Source organism: Antennarius striatus, chromosome 20, assembly GCF_040054535.1.
Source record: "Antennarius striatus isolate MH-2024 chromosome 20, ASM4005453v1, whole genome shotgun sequence".
NCBI lineage: Eukaryota > Metazoa > Chordata > Actinopteri > Lophiiformes > Antennariidae > Antennarius > Antennarius striatus.
This window is the reverse complement of record NC_090795.1, coordinates 11,721,554-11,742,150: the sequence shown is the minus strand read 5'-3', so window position 1 is coordinate 11,742,150 and position 20,597 is coordinate 11,721,554.

The window sequence follows — 20,597 nt, the reverse complement described above, 5'->3', positions numbered from 1 at the left end:
TTTCGCGGGTCATGGGGCTATTACACAATATATTATTAAAATATTCACATTAAAGACACAGCCACTGACCTCAGTGACATATGGTATGGTATTTTTTAACGTTGATGATAGAATATTAAACACACATTTATAATGATTATGGGTTCAAGCAGAGGCTTCTGCCTGTATAGTACACACACTTGTTCTGATTGCTCACAGACATGGACATAATAGACAAAACAACACAGTACCAATAGAAACAACTGGGGGCAGTATAGCTGTAAATCAATCACAAAGCCACAAATGTCATTATTCAAATAACAGAAATTTCGCTGGACATTTGCTTTTGGGCCTTTATTCCTTGTCTTGCACATATTGTGCTTTTACACAACATTAATTAACAAATCTTTAGTTTACCAAGGTTGACAATAAAAAGGCTAGAGTGTCAGAAATCTCAAGCATTGTGATACTCCAAACTTATATCTTTCCTTGAATATCACACATAAATACTCAATTACTTCTCAAGCACCTCCCTTGGCAGTATCATAATAAAACAGTATCATAATAAAACAGCCTTGACATGGATTTGAGTTGTTTGAGTAAATGATGTACTTTCAAACAGCTTAACTTGTCTGCACTACACTGTACAGGAGACTTGTCCCATTTTCTTCTGCACCTGGTGAGTCAATGTTGTTCTATCTGTAGTGTCACCACTGAATGCTAAGATTTACAAGAACTACGAAAAGAAAGGAGCCAGAGGAGATAGTTCAATGAGATTTTTAATAAACCCTTCAAAATTACTCCCATCTGGCTGTGAGAGAGAAGGATTAGATTTGTTGTCCTTGGTTATACATTTTTGTATTAAATATAACTTATAGAATTACATTTCATACAGCCTGATTGCTTGTGTTACACTAGAACTGTGGGCAATTTGGACCTTCATCATTGCTTAAGCTAGAGTTAGCATTTATGACTGATCTGGTGGTGTTTCTTTCTCTCTTCCATTCACTAATCACACACACACACACACACACACACACACACACACACACACGCACACACGCACACACTCACAAACACTTCCTTGTCTACAGTAGCATCTTGATTGTAGATGTAACATCACTGGTGAATAGTGGCATTTTTCATATTAGATTTTGTCATTTTTTTAAGAGAAATTGTTTGTATTATTTTACCTACCTAGGATGGTGTACACAACATATATAATTTTGATTTCAGTTTATACGTATTATGCCTCGACAGCTGAAGGCTGAAGGGTTGCACTACTTTACTTTTACCCTGTAATGAGATTTAAGTTCACAGTACATTTCACATTGATAGTGAGAGCAGAGGTCTTAATTCACACAATATTTGCACCTATCCAGGTCACAGAAATGAGACGGGTAAAAACTGCATAATCTTTCTGTATTTGTACTTCTCTACTTCCACCTGCTCAGACTTGCCTCTTCTCACTGTGAGTCACCCTTTATCCATTTTGCAAAGACGCATGTTGCACTTAGGAGAGCATGGGAAAAGGATAAATAATGTGACATTTATTTTGAGAAATCAGTTTTAACATTTTCTGGAACGATCACACTACATTACTTGCAACCAAACACAAGGCGCAAGGAGGGTTGTGGGGACAATGTTGAATTGAACATTCAATACATGTTATCTGAAACTGCCAGCCACGTCCCCCTCAGTGGGAGTCCACTTGTACCAGACCATTATGGAGCATGATGAGGAGGCAATACCTCTGTCCATAAGAAAATCTATGTGCTGTGGATTGAAATGACAGATAGATTCTGGTGCTGCCTTGACATTTTTAAGAGTCAACCATAAAAGACATGGTACATCTCAGATGAAGGAAAATCATTACTCTCCTGGTTTATGCTTCCTTATCAGGCTCCTACAGCCTAGGCTTGGAAAGAGAGAAACATATGCAGAGGTGGAAGAAAAAAATATGCTTAAGTATTTATGCATATCAGGTGTTGAGTTTTGCAACTTAAATTTCATCTCATCATTACACACTCTTAGGTTGGGATGCTCCGTGAACAGGAATATAAATCTGAAAGAGACTGATACCAGCTGATACAACCGATTAGGAAAAATAAGCACACAAAACAGTGTAAACAGTTTGAACATAATAATTAAATCAACTCAACATTATGCTGAAGAGATTTCTTAAATGTTGAGAAAACACGAGTATCAACATATAACTTTGTTAGCGACAGTATAGGCATCTTTACATCCGCATAGTGTGACATATAGATTTATTTAAGATCACACAGTAAAAATTTCTCAAACGCCTAGCCTCTTGTGGTCCTGACTAATAAATCCCTGATTCGTGGCCAACCCATGCACATCACATGCAGCTGCAGTAGAGGGATGGGAAAAATACTTAAGAAAGAACCTTTTTCATTGTTCTTCTCAGAAGCAGCCTTGGCTGTGCCTTTAGGCTTCACTTTGTCTTTGCCTCCCGCTTTCTTACGCCTCATATTCCTTTGGGGGTTGGTGCGAATGAAGAAGTAAGGAAGTGATTGAAGTTACAGCATACCGCTACGCTTACAGTCTCCCTGACCGACACTCTGTTACAACAGCAGAGAAAGAGCAGCACGCTAGTGTGTTTGCCATAAAACATGAAAAAGGATACAGATATAATGGCGTACCGCAACAGATGTTCTGTCATCATGGAGTCAGACTGCTCCACCCCCCAACAAGCAGACTGGCTGCATGCAAGCTACTTCTCACATCATCGTTATTGTTAGCTGCCTTAAGTTTTACAACAAATTAATTCTGAAAGCATTGAGGACAGTTTGAATTTTTGCTGCTTCTTAGTTCTGTGGTTCTGTTTGAATCACAAGTTCCTCTATATGCCGGATAACAATCACTTTTGAGATGCACAGAGATCATTTCGCCCCAGGTGAGGTCATTTCCAGCCTACAGACATTAAGCTTTAATCTGACTTCACTGGGGGGAGCAAAAACCTTCAGGTCACCTTTACTGTCAGACTCTCTTTACAGCTGAAATAATGTTGAGAAGACTTTGGTTTGATGAGACATCAAAACAGTTGAAGTGTAAATAATTTAAGTAATTTGTAATATTTTAAACTCCAGACCAATGTAAAAAATAAGCAGCAGACTTTATTAACATGATTAATAAAGTCAAGTAAAGACAAGTCATCTTTATTTATAAAGCACTGAATCACACCACAGAAGCCTCGAAGTACTTCACAGTCAGAAAAAAGAGGAAACCAATTAAAATCAACATATGTATTTGTGTGTGTGTGTGTGTGTGTGTGCGTGCGTGCGTGCGTGCGTGCGTGCGTGCGTGCGTGCGTGCGTGCGTGCGTGCGTGCGTGCGTGCGTGCGTGCGTGCGTGTGTGCGTGCGTGTGTGTGTGTGTCAGATTAACAAACAACACATTAATACACCCTATTCGTAGACTGCTGGAGATAACTAAGCAGCTGACTGTAAGGCCAAGCTAAAGCTGAGAGCTCTGCACTCTCCTCTATTGTAATATATACATCATGTACAGCAGTGTAAAAAAAGAAGAAAGCAAAGAAGAAAATGTAAATTCCACCGTGGGCAAGTCACATAAATTGTATTGCTATTGGAAAGAATGCAAATGTAAATATGCAATAGAACTTATCACTGCAGAGTTTATCATAGCAGGCACATGTGGTGCAACAAAACACCTTATTTTATCCTAGGATGAATTTTGGCCATGTGACATGAATAAAGAAGCTTGGCTATTGCAAACACAAAGACAACTAATCTGTCTCTTTGTCAGTTGAAATAGAGTTGGCAAACTGTTCTGCAGCTGCTAGTGGGTCACATATGTTCAGAGTTTTGTTTTAGATTACTTGAAGTTTGGCTGCACTTAGCTCCAGCATCAGCCAGAATGTTCCATACACTGTTGAAGGCTTGACATTGGGCTACAACCTCTGCAGTGATGTCTGGGAAAGAAGAGACTTTCTGATCCTTGTAGCTGAACGGTGTACAATGTCATCTTTGTCGTAGAATATGCCTCACGTCTTTGTTGTTATGAAATTTAGCATTGATGACCTTTGGTGGCTCCTCTTCTTTTGTCTTTGGCTTTAGGCTGCAACACGCTGTTTATTTTGACCGGATTTCTGAAGTTTTCTTGGTCAAGTAGCTTGGAGATCAGCGCAGACACAAATAACTGTTTTATTCTCCCTCTTTAATTCCAACAATGCTAATGAGTCTGCTTGAGCACCCTCCTAGGTCATTTAGTTTGGCACTAAGACGACCGTTGGCTCCTTGAAATTCCTTGCATATGGTCTCTAGTGCTGCAATGCAGTAGTCGGCATCTGTTGGAGCCTCATCCATGTCATCTACGCATCATTCCACTTCTTGATGTTTGTTCTGTAGTGCAGCCAGGTTTGCATCAATTTAGTCGGCGCGTCCTTCTATAGACATTTTATGTCTTCAACTAGCTTGGAAATACAAGTTACGTCTGCTCTTCCCTTCAGGCTAACATTGCTTCATTGCTAGCCTCAGAGGAGGGTTTAGGGTTGGAGTTTTGCTCCTTTGCATGTTCAACCTAAAAATTAGCCCACTAGTCCGGAATACAACTTAAATTCTGAACTATGACTTGAGAAACAATTGTTTCGGCAATATTCAATAAACAAAGAGGAAGTTGCACAGTGCTCTACAAAATTGTGAACCACTTTGTGATTACTGAAAGCCAACCCCACCTGGGGCCTTTCTATGCAGTTTTTATGTTCTCCCCGTGTCTGTGGTCGTTCTATCCGGGTTTTCCAACTTCCTCTCACCACCAAAAACATGCAATTTAGCTGAATTGGTCACTACAAAATTGCCCATGAGTGTGAGGTTGAGCGTGAGTGGGTGTCTGTCTTTTGGGGGATGAACTGACAACTTGTCCAGGGTGTACTCTGCCTCTCGCCCATAGTCAGCTAGGCTAGGCTCCAGTATAACTCATGACCCGGATGAGATATACAGGTGTAGACAAGGGAATGCCGATCTTCTAGTCTTTGAGGCACCGTGGTCTGAATCAACCCTTTATAAATAAAGCTGACTTGACTTCATTTACAGTCTTCAAGAACATGAATGAATGAATTTCAATGATCTTAGATTAACAAAACCATTTTGATTTACTGATCAAGAAATTTTCCTGACTATTTCCTGAAGTGCTGGTTTTTTCATTTCAGATTCACTACGTATGTATGGATTCCAGCTATGGCACAGTTAGAAGCACCACTCCACTCTTATTCCCTCTTACTAAAACCCTCATTGACTTTTGTGTTTCCTCATTCGTGAAAACAAAACTATTTGAGAGAAAATTTGTGATGTGTGGTGCCGTTCAGATGTTTGGGATTATAGCAATTCTGTTGTTTTATAAAGGAGAATAGCTAACATAAGTAATGCATCATCTAGCTGCAGTAAAAAAACAATTTCATGGGCCAATTTAGGGCAGCACAGAAACTGAACACTGCATTTACTTTTTCTTTGAATGTTGTTTTGGTCTTCGCCAACTGCTGAAGGAAACTTTTGTCATTAGCTGCTAAAATGGTTTGCTATGTTCACCAACTAGTTGAATCTGCCATTTTTTATTTGAAGAGAGTCGATCAGACCACAAGAAAAAAGAACACAACAAAATCTGTTAGTGTGGACCCAAACAATACATGACAGTTTTAAAATGAATACAAGGAGCTGCTGTTGATAAGTCATCATTTGTAGAAAACAATTGGTGCTTATTGCTAATATAAAAATTGAACAAGAAAACATTTGGTGCTTGTCGTTAATATAAAAATTCAATACTGTTATGCTGTAGCATTGATGCTGCTGAGGCTATTATTTTAACTGGAGGCATCTCCTGCACCAGTCTGCAGGGATTAATATTCATGATTCATGTCAAGACGGGAACCAGTGTCACACACTTTGACAGCACCTGAAGAGCAGGAACCTAGCATGACGGACTCCCACATCCAGGAGAGATTTTATATGTGAACGTTTGTGTCATGGCTCTGGACAGCATTGTTGAATCAATCCCCCCAGGCATGGCGCAGCCTCCGGTTATTATACAAGTAACTCTTACTGTCAAACCCATAGGAGCAACAATGCAGAAACCACTGAAGCAACTAGAATCAGAAGCCCAGATTAGCTATTGAACAGGTGTGCATGTTTCCCGCAAAGGTGGAGAGATGCAGGGGGGAAGACAAACAATTATCTTGAAAATAAAGAGCTGTCTTGATCGAGCATCTCCTGGGATTTTCTTGTACGAAGTTGAATCTAAAGGCACCGTTTTTGATCAGCAAGCTGTAGTGCGGTCAGCTCACTCAAAGGAAAAGACTTATGGATTTTCCAAAGATGTAATTGTGCCTTAATTGCATGTTGACTTTTAGGGGAAAATGTGATGAAATACAAAGCAATCTTAAAATATGTTCACAAAATATGGTGGATGGCTAATCGACTTTTTACTTCCAGTCAAAAGTATTTTTTTAAATAATAATGAGGGAGCCAGGGAGATGATTTTAATGCAGCAACTGAAGTGAAACAAGAAACAAGACAAACAGAAGAGAAGTTAAAATCATTTGAAGATCTTAGTGACAGAATTGAATGTCGCATGAGCAACTCGGTTCAGACAACTCGCATTAGTCTCAAACCTCAGACGTAGAACAAAAAAGATTTCAACTGAATCTGACTTTTTCAGGGAAGAAACATCCATGAAAATCCACTGTCATTGTATCATATTGGAACCTGCAGAGTACCTGAGCCAATAACTAAAACCGCTGGGGTTAGATTTTCCCCACAATGTCGGGATAAAACTAAATAAAATACTGTCCTTTTTTTTTTCAATGAAACTTCAGACTCAAGACAGGTAATTCATTAAAATCCATTTAGATGAAAATGTGGTGCGGCTGACAACTGCAGCAGCACATAACAGCTTGGACATCCAAGAGCCAATAAAGCAAATGTCAGATGTTATACACCAAGTACGGCTGCTATGCTGTCAAATTCAAATTACAAAGAGAATCTTGTTCTAAGTACAAATCCTGTGTCTGTGATCATGTCTTGCATTAAATGATTTTTAATGTGTTGGTGAACTGGTGTTTTCTCAGTGTTAGTTTATGATCTTGTTATCACATTTTCAGTTCTTAAGGCACAAATCCTTTACTGTGATGGACTGTCTGTTTAAAGCAAATTGGGTTTTTCTTTGATATATATAAATGAACTTAACTAATGGCTGCCTAGAAGGTAAAATATCAATTTAGAAACTTGTGCCATGCTTTAGAAAACAGGTGACAGCAGTATAAAGTATATCCAGTTAGTAGTTAATGGGCAGAATGTGTTAAACTACTGATGAGGGGTTTGAATCCACCTGGAAGACAAATTAGCAGACGAACACTATCAGAGATGAAAGATATATTTGAATAAACCCATGACCAGCTGTTTGCTTTCTTTGTGAAATAATTTATTTTGAATATGATGTATAGAATGGCACTGAACTGTAATTCATACTCATAAAAGATGAGTATGAATAAATGTGTATTTTTTTAAATCTTTTTATGGCGTTAGCTATAGCCTGTGTTTTCACAAAGAAGGATGAAAACTAGAGGAAGTAAACAGATGAGATATACATTTAAAATGTGTCTTAAAGTAATAGAATAGGAATCAGCTGTTTAAATTTGGAAAATTGCTTACATTTTTCTGACTTTAGTCTATAGAAAGGGCTCTTGTCAGAGTCCAGAGGGACTTCTATCTCCTCTGGTCTAATCAGAAGCATCGCTGTGAAGAATATGAAAAACTAGGATTGATATGATTCAGGGGAAGATCGAGAAGCAACTGATATGTTTTGAGCTCCTCGGGGGGAGCTGTTTGCTCAGGTGTCCACAAAAAAGTATTTTCAATATCTTAATGTGAACGTACTGAAAAAAACTGATCGTTGTGGGACACTGCTTATAGAACACATTTCACCACACATTTAGCAATTTTTATGTAGAATTAATTTCAGTCAGCATGCTCTATGTCAATGATCTGTGTTCATTCATTCATTCATTCATTCATTCACTACATTAAAAACTTGTGCACTCAGTAGACTGCAAACCTCTACAAGAGCCCAAAAGAATACATTTATTCATTTTGAATTTAGCAAAACCCTTTGCGAAATTGACAGCAAAATTTGATGGTTTCTACTTTGGCACATTCTCAGTCTTTCTACCCTGTTTCATCAAAATCTGGCAGCTCATGCAAAATAAACATATAAAAATGAACGAAAGTGAAAATAAAATCCTGGATCCAGTTTTCAATTTTCATGTAGAAAAGCATCAGGGGATTCTGATGTAATTCTGCTATCAAACAAAAAAGCCAACCAAGAAATTAGGGAAAACATAACCTCTTTTGGAGGTTAATATAATGTGAATGTGTTGGTTCCTTCTATTAAAAGGCTTTAGCTCATCATCCTGCAACGCAAATCAAATAGAATAATCCATGTTAAATATTTTAGAAAGAAACAGAGCAGGACAGGCAAAGTCGCAATAGGGGTTCAGATGGAGATGGGTGATGTTGGCTACCTTCACTACTGGGGATAAGTAAATGACTTCGTCTTCTAATGCTTTCCATGAAACGCAATATATTTCTGAGACACATTAATACTGCAATAGATATATGTTTCGAGAAGCTGCCATATATCTGTTTCATCTGACAGGTAACAAAACAGAATTCCTGAAAAAGTGCAGAAGAAAAGATTTACCTGTGTATAAATCAGATTGCTGCAGCAAAGACAATTTTTTACCGCAGCTGTTGCTGTGTCAAAGTGAACAGACCAACATCGTGAGGTCACAGAGGGAGACGCTCGTGCAGGAAGCATCTATTATATCCCCCAAGAATTTTCATTGGGATGTTTTTAGCAGATCCAGGACTGAACAAAATAATCACTATTATGTTATTTTTTGCTTTAAGATTCCAGAACACCCACCTAGGGGTACCCCACAATATTAAAATAAAATTTCTACAACAAACTAAACATATCCTTTATTTTTATTTTTCAAGTAGCTGAATTTTGTTTGGAAAAGAGTCTAGACAATCCATTTAGAAGTAGTTCCCCAAACAATAGGAAATTACTATATTAACTATTTGTTGTACAGACTGAATATTGTTGTAGGACAACATTGTTACATCTCTGTGACCTGTTCTCACCAGTTTCCTCACGTGGCTAACCACCTCATCCTAATTTTCCCTGCTGTCATCAGTGTTTTCTAGATGAAACAACACATCTGAGATTGACATTACTCATCAGTATCAAACAGGAAATTTCAAATCCAAATCTCAAGTAATTGCTTTATAGAGGTTCTCGGCCAGAATGTGAATTTTGTGGCAAAAACGCTATTTAATGACAGCAGTCCAGTAAGAAAAAGAAACAGCACCAAGAAATAAAACAAGGAGACTATTAGCGAGGAGTTGTACATCTCTGATTTTCTTAGAGATCAGGATGAAAGGACACATGAAGCAAAGTTTAAAAAAAAAAAAAAAAGAGGAGTTTTAAAAGTTGAAAAATGTGATGAAAGTAAAGGAAAATTCTTATATCATTTACCAAGTTTAACGTTTTATATTTTTAACACAGCCAGCTTTTTCTGTGATAGTCTTTCATCTGTTTTTGTGCTCTCTACTTTATCCTCTCCTGTGCACAGTTATCAATTTTCGTATCTGGTATTCGTCTTTTGTCTTTTTCCTTCTCCTTTTTCAAATCTTTTGTCCTTGTCCCGTCTCTCATCCCATCAGCGTCATTGTTTCTCCTCTAATAGAATTCTGAGGTTATCCATTAAGGTGCTCTTGTTTTTCAAGTACTTATCTGATGTTTCCCTGCCTCTCCGCCTTCTCTTGAGCTCCAATCGGCTTCCGGCTTGTCATTTTCTCTCACTGATGTTTCCTTTCTCTTTGCTTGACATAGTGCATTTCTGAGTTTCTGCTTTCTGAACATTCTGCAATGGTGGCTTTCCATTTCCTGTGACTTTTCAACCCTCTTGCTTCTCTAAATTTGACCTTTATCACACAGAACTAATTATCCAGAATGTTGTTCCATTTTCCTCTGTATGACTTGAGGGTCTTTTCTTGCCCACTTCACACCTATTTTCTTTCATATGGCTCTCCAATAATTCATTCTAGGGGAACATATTGTTGCTGCTTGTTAACATGCACAGTAAGCCCATACGTCCAGGTACTGGAGCTTATGTTATACAAAACATCTTTATGGTTGTTTGTTAAAAATATGTTGATTTATGAAAAAATGAAAATGTATTTCATTTAATATGTTTCTTATTTTAAATAAAAATTCCTACATAAAGATCAACCAGGGACCCTGAAATAATCATCACTCCAAACATGTAATTATATTGATCCACTGATTCATTCATCTCTACATTTTCATTCTGACCCACATACCCTCACCAGGATTCTGGGTAAAATTGCCTTTCACTGGTCTTATTGGCAGTGACAGGATAAAAGCCTGGAATAATCAGCAGTCTATCACAGAACTGACACATTGACAACCAACACTTGGACAAATTAGAATCTCACCTAACCTTCATGTCTTTGGATGATTGTTCCCAAACAAAACCCACAAATATTCAGGAAGGTCTGCACATTTCACCCTGAAAGGCTGCTTGTGTGTGTGTGTGTGTGTGTGTGTGTGTGTGTGTGTGTGTGTGTGTGTGTGTGTGTGTGTGTGTGTGTGTGTGTGTGTGTGTGTGTGTGTGTGTGTGTGTGTGTGTGTGTGGTTTATGTCACAAACAAGCATCTCTGGCTTTGACTGCATGCATCGGCTGCTATAGCAACCTCACAACCACTGGTACTGCTTATACACCAGACACAAAGGTATTATTAAACTTAACTGTAATTTCCACTTAATGATATATATGGTGTCGTCATTTTATTGCGTTAAACCAGTGCAGGTTAGCATCATTGATCAAGAGCAGAGTGTTAATGAGTAAAACTTCGTTCACCATCACAAGCAGGATGTGCAAGTTTATTATTATTGACTTAAGAAAGGAATATAAATGGAGACTCGCCCCAGGCCTGGGGCAAGTCGTCAAGTGCAGCTTGGACAGTGCTGCCACAAGTCTAATCCAACACATTCTATTAATGTTACAGATTTACAGATATTTTTTTCACTTGTACTCCTTACATTAGTGTGCAGCAGACATGACTCCATGACGTCAGCCTGTAAAGGCAATCAATGAACTGCTGCATGTCCAGATTAGTGTATTTGTCATGGTTAATAAGCTGGTCACAGATAGAAACAGAGTAGGTGAGCTACCAAGTTGAAATTACATTAGAGGTGACAAAAAATACAAAAGATGTAATACTTCAGAAACCCAAGAAACTGCTAAAATTTTAAGAATGATTTGTTATATAAAATTAAGCTTTCGTAGCTTTATAAGTGAAATGCATAATGATACCCACGTTGGACTTGAGGGGCTTTTGCAGCATTTTTAAAATACTGATCACACCTATGGTCGTAAGAGTTTTTCTTTCATCTGTAACAAAGTTTTGAACAGTTCAGAATTCAGTCAGCCAGGCCAGATATTCTATGTGCAATGGTATTGATCAACAGCTCCCTCAAACTCACAGACATATTGTGGTTACCTTTGTTGAAATGGGGCTGTAGATTTCTTTCTTCTTTCTTTAGCTTTCTTTAACCAGGAAGTCCTATTGAGATTAAAAATCTCTTTTACAAGAGAGGCCTGGAGTGATGGACGACTTTGTGAAGCCAGCACTGCTTGAGCTTCTGTTTGATATGAACAGTGCAGCTGAAACAGAATACAGTCACTGCACTGGCTGCTCACTGGTCAGTTAACGTCAATACAAAATGGAAATCAGTAAAGTGATTCCCTTACAAAGTCAAGAATTTGGGGAACAAAAGGATTCTGAATGGTTTCTGTGTTAAACAGAAGAATATTGTATTGGAGGAAAATAGATTTACACCCAACAAAGTACTGTATACAAACAAATGGTTTGGTTCCTGAATGACACCATTTACTAAAAAAGCTTTGATTATAAAATATACAACACAACTAAGCAACACTTGTTGGTCAAGGTTGAGTCAGGTCACATTTCCTAAATGTAACTGTAGCTTTTGTGTCTAAATTCACAGACAGACCCATTTGATGTTAAGCATGTGTTAGAAAGGCTTTATGTCAGGAATTTTGTGTGCCACAGATGCCAAAGGCTACAATTCTCACAGGGCCGTGACACATTGTTAGTGTGAGACGAGCTGGGATGAGAATATGTCATGCACACAGAGCACAGATGAACACACACGACTTTACAGCCAAATGCCAGAGAATAAATATGGAGTTTCCAGCAAGATTTGAGGATTATCAGTGGTGGGTTAAGATGGTGCACATCCCACATTCTGGAGGGGGCAATGAAACTTTTATAAAGGCTGTCACTGTGACTGACTGCCTCCGTATCTGTCTGGGTGAGGAATATGACAATAAATAAGTAAAACTAATGAAAACAATGAAGTGTGAGGTTGTAGTGACATGTCGTAATCTATTGACAGATTACTCAGGATCTCTTCCGCAACAGCGGTAATATCTTTTCCCTGTAGCGCTGACAAACAACAAAAAGCAGCGATGACATCCCTCTTTATGAGAGACTGGTGTCTGCAGTTAATGTGCCGAAGCACTAACTTCATCTGTGTTGTGCTGCAGACTTCTGAGGAGTTAGCAGCAGCCAATTTCGATGCAGCCTCTGTATGCAAAAGCCCACAGCAGTTAATGTTGGTTGCGTGAATGTCAGAATAAAGTATTTTATTTTATTCGAATCCTAAATAATGACAGCTACTGAGAAGGAGAGAGCAAAATGTCAAAGGTTTGATATATTCTGATCTTTGTTCAACTGTCATATGTTTGTGCTGTCATTGACTAATACAGTATTGCAATTCATTATGTTTGCTTTTTGGCCCTGTGATACACTGGCAACATGTCAGGGGTGTACCCTACCTTCTGAATGGAACAAAATCAAATGGATGGTGGATGTTTGCTATTTGTTATTCTACATGGAGCAGAAACTTTTATGCCACCTTAGGCTAATTTGAAATTGGTTCAAACATTCTGAACCATGAGGAGGGCAGTAAGGTGGAGTGGGCAGCGCTGTTGCCTAACAGCAAGAAGATCCTTAGTTTAATTCCACCGTTCTGTTCAGAGTTTTCTCCATGTGTCCCCGGGTTCTCCAGCTTCCTCCCGCCACCAAAAGCATTTAATTTATGTGAATTCTAAATTCTAAAGGTGTGAGTGTGATTGGGTGTCCAGGGTGTACCCCGCCTGCCACCTGTAGTCATCCGGGATAGGCTTCAGTGGGACCCGGATTCAGATAAGCGGCTGAAGAAGAGTCTCGTCTTCAAGAAGATGAATCGGTCAATCAATCAATCATATTTATCAGCAGCTATAACAAAAAAAAACAAAAAAAACTTGATGACAACCTAATTTGTTTCCTGGTAGACAAGAGTTTTATTTTACATACAAAATACTATTTCTAAGGACTTTTCAGGAAATTCTCATTTACAGTAAAGAAAAGTGAAAAGCGTGATTTTCTTTGGAGCATTTATTTATGAGAATCTCACTTCTGTATGGATAACACACAGGAGTGAAAATTCTTAGTCGAAAAAGATCATTATTTCTAATTATTTGTCACGTAAATAACTGACAACTGTTCTGTCCTTACTGATTTTAATTTATCTCTATAATAATGTGTTACCATATGTTCATGGAACCAACACTGTCTTACCTGTTTTACATACACAGATATGTATATAACATATTTATTCTAGACGTACTGCAATATAGAAGGATGAATGAAATATGTACTTAAACATGACACTCATACCATTAGCTGTTAATATAGCATGTTATTTACTTGAAGCTTATATTAATTAGTCTTCTTAAAACGGCTCACAGCAATCAAAGTGCAAATTATTCTTGAGTGATAATTTTTCATTCCATTAAAATCTGATCAAATTCATTCTCTCTCGCTGTGGAACTTCAATTCACATTAAACAGAAGAAAAATAGACAGACAGAATAGTCCCTCCTGAGCAATATCTCAAAACAAACCGACTCTGTGTGAGATGATCAAACAGAAAGACTTGAAAGAAAGTCATTTAAAAATTTAAGAGGTTCAACTTCATTCAAATGTAGACAGACTGCTATAGGTCACCATCTCCCCCTACTGGAGGGACACCATTCTCTTTGGAGGACACACTCAAACGATGTGCAGCAGAGCATATTAGACTATTACACAGTCTCTATTCTGTAGATTAGTTTATAGATTACATTTTGCAGCAGAGACCACAGTGTGACGCTTGTGAACACTGAAGTCGTATAAATAATAAATAAATGGCTTAAGGTGTGCACTGGTTTAAATGGAGAGCAGAATGTTATCTGTCTTCGTTGCCAACTGCCAGCCTTATTCTCATTCCAGTCCTTGCCTCTAAACCCTCAAGCACTGGCACAAGATTCTCACATGGGGACCAGGTGGGACGAAAGCTGCAGGGCCTCCAGCCGTTTCATGTCACAGAATGGGTGAACTGCAATTCTTTTAAGGAATGGGCTGCTGATTTGTATTGATTAATGCTTTTTGGGAACACAGCCTGAATAAAACCTGTAACTCCAAGGGACAATCATTATTATGTTTTATTATAAGGAGAAAAGGGGATCCAGCTTTGTTTGCCTTTGGCTGAAGGAGTGGCATACTAACTCTTCTGGGAGTGCAGAGAAAAATATTTCTTTCTTGTTTTTTTTTTTCGTCTGAATTGTTATTCCAAGCTTCCTCAACAATGTATTTAATCATTCATGAAGAGTAATAATCAGATGGACAACTTTAACTTGCGCCATAGTTTATAAAGGTACATTTTCCTATAAGAGGAAAGCAGTCAATGGGGGAAGGGGGGAGTACACTGTAAAAAAAAAAAAAAAAGTAATCTCTATGGTGCTTCAAACAGTAAATGCTTCAGGGACTCTTGTGAAATAAACAAAAACATGTAAATGTGATAGTAAACATCAATCCACACACATCACACACACACAGTGTATTTTATATGACAGACTTTTTTTAGTATTCATCAGCACCTGCAGGTGATATCCTGCCATCAATCTCCCAACACCTCACCCAACAGCAGCGTGTTGATTACACTTAGCCATAGCCTCCAGGCCCGTCCTGTCTGCACACTGCCGATTTAGTGTTTCTACAAGGACTACAAGGAAAGGGAGCCCCAAACTATGATAAATGGGCACCCTGAGAGGATACAGGGTGATGGAGAGTGAATGGAAAGTCAATAATGACCCTCCAGACCAGCAGGCGATATGCCAAAATAAAAGTATTTTTTTTCTCTCAAAATAAACTATGGAAATACGTAAAAGTTTTTCTAGATTAGACTACTTAAGTCATAAATATAAATGTAAACATTAAAATTTTGAAAGAGAAAACTTCAACCGCAATTCTGTGGAATCCAGCAAATACGTAGCTATGGAAAGAGATATTGGTCAGCTTATAGCCTGACGATGGTTTGAAACATAAGATCATCTGCAGGCTGCATAAAACTTCCTCAAGTAAAATTGTGTTGGTGGACCTTCAAATTACAGTTAAAATGATGATTTTCTTCCGCTGCCTTTATTAATAAGTTTTACTACATATCCATTATTATTTGAAAGGCATAAAAAATGAATAAAGAAAACCTATTGGCTGCAGATTCCGCTGTAGTATTTTTTGGTAGCCTTAAAGGAGTTCCAGATGAGAATCCAGCCAACAAACACTTTTGGTTAAATGTACAGTATTGCAGATAGAGGTGACTGAATGTGTTCTTGGCGTTGTGTTCATTCTGTTATGTTTCTGCACAAAGGCTATAGATCTCACCTCTTCTTTCACTCAGTGAAAAGCTGAAGAGATCATAAATATTCCATTAAGCAGTGGAATAAGCTACTGCATACAAACCAGTTGATGCTTAAACGTTCAGGTTAATACACGAAGCATCAATCTACCAGTAAATGCTATTTTCATGGTCAAAATTGCAATGCACCACATATGAGCACCTAATGGAGAGACAGTCAACAACAGTGGAATGTTTGATGTGATGGGATTCATAAACTTCAGCAGGCTTCCTCTTACAGATTTTAAGGTTTTTACAAAGTAGTTTTTTAAATGCATAAATCAGAAATGCACAAAATAAAATATTTACATTTGCGTGTTATAGAAAGATGCACAATGCACTGCCACAAGTCCAGAATCATCCAGCTTGCATAAGCACAAGAGACGAGCTCAGCTCTAAATGTGTGGGATGCAAAGTATTGTAGTTGAAGATGAGGGCCAGGAGTCAATTTGCTGAAATTTAGAGAAATACATTAATACAGCTTTATTTATTTATTTTTGTATCATTTCAGGGGATTTCAATATGAAATCCTTTTAATATGTTTGTTTCTTTCTTTTCTGAGAACAACACAGTATGAAGAATACATGTTGGCACTGTTTCAGCAAATCACAAATATGTTGAGACCTTAGATTATGTATCAATGCGTGTTTTGCTTCACTTCAGTTTTAGATGCCAAGCGCTGTTTAGATCTTGTAAGGTTTAGGCACAAAAAAAACTCAGACAAGATTGGAAAAGTTAGAGTAGGATTTTTCCTTAAAACAAAAATTGCTTTAAGGGAACTTCACAGATAAGGTGAGGAGCTGATATTTGACGCTCCTTCTCATCAAAAGGAGTCAGCTCGTGTGGCTGATTTATATGCCTCTGGGGTGTATCTCTTTCAAGGTCTTCTGGGTACATTCAGGTGAGACGAGAACCTGGGGAAGACCCAGAAATCACTGGATAGATGATATATCTCATCTGGCATGAGAATGCTCTGGGATACCCCAAGAGAAATGGAGAATGATGCAAATGAGAGGGGCATTGGAAATGTCCTTGAGAGAGGGAGGTTAGGAAGGGAAAATTGAAAAGGACCTAATTCTGTATCCTGTGAGGAATAAATAAATGTGAGGGTTGCATCTAACACCAACATCCAAGGTTGCTGTACCAAGAAAATAATCCATGATGATAATCCATGATGATAATCCATGCCACCTCTTTAGACTCGGTACAGTAGGAACAGAACAAAAGGAACACGTCCAGCAGTAGGAACACGTCCAACTGGAGGCTTTTGGATTATCTGAAGCTGCCAGCTTGGCTAAGAATTTACTTTTTTTGTTATTAATTTACAGGTTTTACATGACTTGGTGTCACAAAAACAACACATGCACTCAAAGCATTGTTGTTTCAGGGGTGAAACTGAATTTGAGCAATCATTCATACATTTGCAGTTTGAATATCATTTAAATGATTTTTAAAGGTCAAGAAGCGTGTTCATTAAAAACATTTACTGTTAAGTCAAAGGACGCATCTGGCATAAAACATCACCTGCTGTTAGAACAGGTTAAATGTTTTAAATCATGATATTAAATATCTGGTCAGATTCCCTAAATGTTGGAAACGAACGGCTGCATTCTAAAAACAGTGAAGTGCTAGAGAAGCTTCTGTTGCCTCCAGTCCTGTCTGACAAGGTCTGAAGACTAATGAAGTAGACAAGTCATTTGCTGTTAATTGCATCAGGCCAATGAACTCAAACTAATTTACAGCATCCTGTGGGATGTGTGCCCTGCTCTCAGTTACTGTTACCCAAAAGCTGCCAGCCAAATTAAGTAATGTTCAAAGGGTGAACAAGATAGTTTTCATAAGTTTAGATTTAGAGGGCAATGGAAAAAAATTACCAGGTTATCTTAGCATGAAGACTGGAAATAGCTCCAAGTTGAAAGAAATCTGCCTAAACTCACTAATTATGAACATGTGGTATGTCTTGTTTTTATCATCCTGCAACAACCAAATTGTGAACTATTGATAAACAGATTTCCCATTTTCTTCCAGTCTGAGCCAACAAGCTATTGAGTGCATTTTTATAATATATATTATATAAAAGACATGACTTTGTCCCAGTCTTCTCATCAAACACCCAAAGAATGTAAATACGTGTGTCAATCTTTTACCCTGAAAAAAGAATGGTTTCATTTCAGTCTTTAGGGACGGACCGTTACTGTTGAAGGCTTAACTACTGGCAGCTATCAGAGATGGAATAGTATTAACAAGTTTCTCAGAAGCTGAAGTGATGCGATGATGCAAGACCATCCATTAATTACAGCCAGATGTGGTGACAAGATGTTGTTGACGTTTTTTAATAATCCATTCTCAATGCCTCACAAGGAAGAAATATTCAATGGAAACCCACTTCAGTTCCCTTTAAGCATGTTCTTATGACCTGTGCCATCAGCAGCGTATTCCCATGAGAGACATGGTTGTCTGATAATCAGCTTTACAAGGACCTTGCACAAGTGAGTGCACGCCGCTTTACAACACACCTCCCAACGACACCCCTGATGGTGTTCGAGATCACGTAACTGTATCAACATGTGCCCCCAGAATGCAGTTGCAAGGCTTGGCAGATGGAGATGAAAAAGTCTTCCCCCAGGATGCCCTTTTACTCAGCTGTCAGCATGTCCTCTGCTCAAACCCTTCGAAAATTTTGAATTGAAGCTAAACACATTTTCAAAAAATCTTGGAGGATAAATGTTAAACTGATTCATCAAGTTTGTTTCTACTAAAAACAGACGACATATACATTTAGCTCTCTTTCTGTCTCTCTCTCCTTCCTTTTTTGTCTTTTCTGTCACTCAGCAGATCTTTAGGTTTCCATTAGAGGGTATTACACTTTCTGGAAAGGGGACCAATTTAGCAAGGAAAGCTCTGCTGAGCTACACAGTACAGAGTGCTTACAGACAAATTGGGGGCCGCCTCCCAACTTCTACCTTGCATATATTGTACGTCAGCAGTGACATGCACTATTTAGAATGTGTGCAGAGAGACGATCCAGATTAGATGAGTTTTCTTTGCCTGCCAGATTTTTCTGCCTGAAATGACTGTATGAAATGTGGGCATGCTTGAGGGGAGGAACAGTGTCAGCTCATTCATTCATACAGTTAGGTTGATTTAATACTCATCCTTTTTTTGAGTATTTTAGTTGACTTGGTTTTTTAATTTTCATATTTTAATTTTAATTTACTTTATTGATCCCGTGCAGGGAAATTATAAAACCACTCCACCACACACTGTTTTTATTTTCAGTTGTCATGTGATTTACATTTGGATGTGCCAAAAGCTAAACATGGATTTTCACATAATATTTAATATTAGTTCAAATTTGTGTGTTGCAAACTAAAAGAGTAAAACTGATGTCATAGGTCATGATTTTTTGTGTGTGTATTTGTGTGTGTTGGTAAATATGTTCACATCATTAGTCTGAAGTGACGCAATTTTTTTTTTTTTGGCTTTAACATATGATAAATCTGATTTTCTCCAAGACCTTCACATGTCCTACACTAGTGTCATATGTAATTTTATGTAATATGAACAACCGCCGGATCAGAATTATTGATTTATTTTTGCATATTACCATCCAGAGAGAAGAGATGAGGTTCACAAGCAGAGGACTGGAAGTCTTCTCTGGAACAAAATGTCATGCACCTGAGTGCATCCATTACAAATTTAGAAAGTATGAGTTGACTCGCAAATGGAGTATTCTTTTCTCGTCAGTGATAAAGACAGATGCTGTCACAACAGAGTGAGGTGCATGCTTATTATTTCTTATTATTCATTTGAACAAATGAAAAACTCATATAAGGAACATTGCGGACTGTGAAAGAATAGTGCATAAAAATATTCTGTAATACAGATGCATATCAATCTCATTTTACTAAAACGTACTCATGTACATTGACATGTAAAGGTGGAATATATTGTGTTTTCTTCGGGCGGGCATCCTGGATTCCAAAACCAAAGAGCACCTTTGTTTAAGTTTGTGTAAAGTAGCTTACACCTTTTTGTTAGTTAATTACCTGAAACTCTCTCTCAAGTCCTTTAGAACCGAGGAAGCCTCTCTCCTGAAAGGTGAAAGCACAAAAAAAAAGACCAGCCAGTGGTAATAGAACATAATCGGTAATAGTCGGCATCGTTTCAGATTCATTTTCTGAAATAAATCTCAGGGGATTTTAACATTTGTATCTGCTCCATTTTCTTTTCCTGTGATCTTTTTGAGGTTTGACATTATGAAGCACAGTCAGTCTCCTCACAAATAATACATAAAGGTTCCGTTCTTTATGTTCGCCCTCCTTTCAGGCAGAACCTTTGTCAACAATAAACACTGTGAGTCCCCTTCACGATTCATGCCAGCATTCAAATGCAGTTTGGAAACCCTGGTCAAAGTTCTGACTTTTGAAATGTTATCAAACTTACTTTTACCTACTTTTGCATTATATTTTTTGATTGGATGTTTACTGTTGCCTTTGATTGTAGTTTGTATGAAAATGCTATTTATGTCATTGGTCACCCAGTTAAAGGATAACACTTTTTACGGAATGACACAAACCCTGCTTTTTGTCCTGTTATAACACTTTTCATCACAACAACTGGCTGAATATGAAACAGTTTTCTAGTCACTAAACTAGTATTTTCTATTTCTTTTAGTTTTTATTTATTAATTACATTATTATTATTATTTCCT